The following is a 4,095-nucleotide window of genomic DNA, read 5'->3' as shown; positions in this document are numbered from 1 at the left end:
TTTGTATAGTTCTTTTTGTTTCTATTTGGTTGATTTTAGTCCTGAGTTTGATTATTTCCTGCCTTTGACTCCTCTTGTGTGAATTTAATTCTTTTTGTTCTAGCGCCTTCAGTTGTGCTGTCAAATTGCTGATGTATGCTTCCCCCAGTTTCTTTTTGTAGGCATTTAAAGCTATGAGTTTTCCTCTTAGGACTGCTTTCATTATGTCCCATAAGTTTGGGTATGTTTTGGCTTCATTTTCATTAACCTCTAGAAAGTCTTTTATTTCTTTCTTAATTTCTTCCTTGATCAAGTTGTCATTGAGTAGAGTGTTGTTGAGCTTCCATGTGTGTGTGGGCATTCTATTGTTTATGTTGTTATTGAGGAGCAGCCTTAGTCCATGGTGATCTGATAGCATGCAAGGAATTATTTCAATCTTCTTGTATCTGTTGAGGCCTGATCTGTGACCAATTATATGGTCAATTTTGGAGAAGGTACCATGAGGTGCTGAGAAAAAGGTATATCCTTTTGCTTTAGGATAAAAAGTTCCATAGATATCTGTTAAATCCATCTGTTTCATAACTTCTGTTAGTCTCACCGTGTCTTTGTTTAGTTTCTATTTCCATGATCTGTCCATTGCAGAGAACAGGGTGTTGAAATCTTCCAATATTATTGTGTGCAATGCAATGTGTGCTTTGAGCTTTAGTAAAGTTTTTGTATGAATGTAGATGCCTTTGCATTTGGAGCATAGAGGTTGAGAATTGAAAGTTCCTGTTGGTAGATCATACCTTTGATGAATATGAAGTGTCTCTCCTTACCTTTTTTGATCACTTTAGGATGAAAGTCGATTTTATTCGATATTAGAATGGCTGCTCCAGCTTTTTTCTTGGGACCATTGGCTTGGAGAATTGTTTTCCATCCTTTTATTCTGAGGTAGTGTCTGTCTTTGTCACTCAGGTGGGTTTCCTGTATGCAACAAAATGTTGGGTCCTGTTTATGTACCCAGTCTGATAGTCTATGTCTTTTTCTTGCGGAATTGAGTCCATTGATATTAATAGATATAAGGAAAGGTAATTGTTGCTTCCTGTTATTTTTGTTGTTAGAGTTGGAAATCTGCTCATGTGGATCTCTTCTTTTAATTTTGTTAGAAAATTACCTTTTTTTGCTTTTTCTAGGACATAGTTTCCCTCCTTGTGTTGAAGTTTTCCATTTATTACCCTTTGAAGGGCTGGATTTGTGGAAATATATTGTATAAATTTGGTTTTGTCATGGAATTCTTGTTTCTTTATCTATATTAATTGAGAGTTTTGTTGGGTATAGTAGCCTGGGCTGGCATTTATCTTCTCTTAAGGTCTGTATGACATCAACCCAGGATCTTCTGGCTTTCATAGTCTCTTGTGAGAAATCTGCCGTAATTCTGATAGGCCTGCCTTTATATGTTACTTGACCTTTTGTCCTCACTGCTTTAATATTTTTTCTTTGTTTTGTGCATTTGGTGTTTTGACTATTTTGTGGCAGGAGAAACTTCTTTTCTGGTCCAGTCTATTTGGACTTCTATAGGCTTCTTGTATGTTCATGGGCATCTCTTTCTTGAGGTTAGGGAAGTTTTCTTCTGTAATTTTGTTGAAGACATTTACTGGTCCTTTAAGTTGGAGGTCTTCACTCTCTTCTATACCTATTATCCTTAGGTTTGGTCTTCTCATTGTGTCCTGGATTTCCTGGATGTTTTGGGTTAAGAGCTTTGCATTTTGAGTTTTCTTTGACTGTTGTGTCAATGTTTTCTTTGGTATATTTTGCACCTGAGATTCTCTCTTCTATATCTTGTATTCTGTTGGTGATGCTTGCATCTATGGTTCCTGAATTCTTTCCTAGGATTTCTATCTTCAGAGTTGTCCCTCTTTGTGATTTCTTAACTGTTTCTACTTCTATTTTTAGGTCCTGGATGGTTTTGTTCAGTTCCTTCACCTGTTTGGTTGTGCTTTCCTGTAATTCTTTAAGGGATTTTTGTGTTTTCTCTTTAAGGACTTCTACTTGTTTACTTGTGTTCTCCTGTAATTCTTTAAAGGATTTTTGTGATTCCTCTTTAAGGGCTTGAACTTGTTTACCTGTGTTCTCCTGTATTTCTTTAAGGGAGTTATTCATGCTCTTCTTAAATTCCTCTATCACCATCATGAGATATGGTTGTAGATCCAAATCTTGCTTTTCTGGTGTTTTGGGATATCCAGGACTTGCTGTGATGGGAGTACTAAGTTCTGATGAAGCCAAGTAGTCTTGCTCTCTGTTGGTAAGATTCTTGTGTTTGCCTTTCGTCATCTGTTGATCTCTGGTGTTAGATGTTCTCGCTGTCTCTGGCTGGAGCTTGTTCCTCCTGTGGGTCTGTAAGCCTCTGTCAGCACTTCTGGGAGATCAGCTCTCCTCAGGTAAGACCTGTGTGCAGTAGGCTGTGGATCAGTTGTACCTCCTGTGTCCTGGGGTCAGAACAAACCCTGGAGACAGGCTCTCCTCTTGCAGGGAAGGGGCAGAGAGGGCTGTGGATCTGCAGTACCTCCTTCTAGGTGAAGAGGGAGGTAGAAAAGATCCTGTGCTGGCTGCCCTGCTGCTTCTCTGTTTTCTACCTTCAAATGTAGAATTTAGGCCTTGGCAAATGGGTGTCTTCCTAGCACATTCAGCGTTCAGCTAGATATTGTGGAGGTTTCTGCTTCAGGAAGTAGAATTAGTGAAATGAACTAGAGGATCCAAGTCTTTTTAAAATGAGTATCCTGCCTCTACACTGCTCCATCTATGATTAGAGGCTACATATTATCCACTGTTCTGTCTGCCTATCAAAAGAAAGGGTGAGTGGTTTTAAATAAATATAAAACCATAGATTTTTTAAAAAGCATGTTCAGCACTTAATTTTAAAATTTATTAGGAACATTAACCCCAAATAAGAAGAGATGACTTTTTTCGAATGCCAGTTAGTAAACAATAATTTACAGTAGATATGAGTAATAATTAAGAGAAAAGTGTCAAACAGAGAAATAGATAAAAGATACTCAATTCAAACTATGTCATCAATTAATAAGGTTTTAAAGGGAATGCTACCTGAAATCATGAAATAAATATCTATAACCAGCAGAAAGTTCTACAGAGAGTTCAACAACAAATTGGAAACTAATACAATATATTCACAAAATAAACCATACATATTGATAGCAAATATCCAGTCATAAGAGAACGTGAATGCATACAAACACAGACATATACACACACATGCACATGTGCGCACACATGTATTTGAATATATATGTATATATATATATGTATATATGTATATATGTGTGTGTGTGTGCACAAGTGTGCACATTGTGCTTATGTGTATGGTTGAGAATTCAAATAATAGCATTGTATATATAGAATGTTTGAGAAAATGTTTCATATACACAGAAATTGAAGTTATAAAAGGAGATAAATGAATGTCTATGACAGAGCAACAATTATAAAAATTAATCGATGAAAATTTCCAGAAAACTGAGAGTAAGTTATGCACCCACCTAAGATCGACACAGATCACATTATACTTAGTTACACCAGAGTAAAACAGTGGAATCTACACAAGAGAAAATATTATAAGTAGACAAGTGTGTTGAACCCAACCAATTCAAAGAAAAAGCAATAATACTGGTAAGCACTTTGGTGAAATTTTAACATATAAAGGTTTAGTCACAATATTTGAAGGCCTAGAGAGATAGCTCAGCTGTCCTTCCAGAGGACCTAGACTGAATCTGCAGCATCCACACTGTAGCTAATACCACTCTGTAATTCTAGTCCAGGTGCTCAGATACCCGCTTATTTATGACCTCCATGAGATACCCATACACACAAAGTAAAGATAATAAATCTTTAAAAAAAAAAATCATTGGATTAAATGTATCTTCCATGCAGCGAAAATCATATAAAATTTATAACAAGTCAGCCTGTACTATAAATGGAAGGAAAGTATTTATTTAGAAGGAAAATGGTCTCAGGATACTCAAGTTTAAAAAATGATAGAGAAAACTTGAATGCTGGCCAAATTCCATTATAGTCTTAGCACCCGAAACCCCTGATACATATGCTTCTTTCTTTTTTTTTTTT

The sequence above is a fragment of the Mastomys coucha genome, unplaced genomic scaffold (genome assembly GCF_008632895.1).
Source record: "Mastomys coucha isolate ucsf_1 unplaced genomic scaffold, UCSF_Mcou_1 pScaffold14, whole genome shotgun sequence".
In the NCBI taxonomy this organism is placed as follows: Eukaryota; Metazoa; Chordata; class Mammalia; order Rodentia; family Muridae; genus Mastomys; species Mastomys coucha.
Note: the sequence above shows the minus strand (reverse complement) of the source record.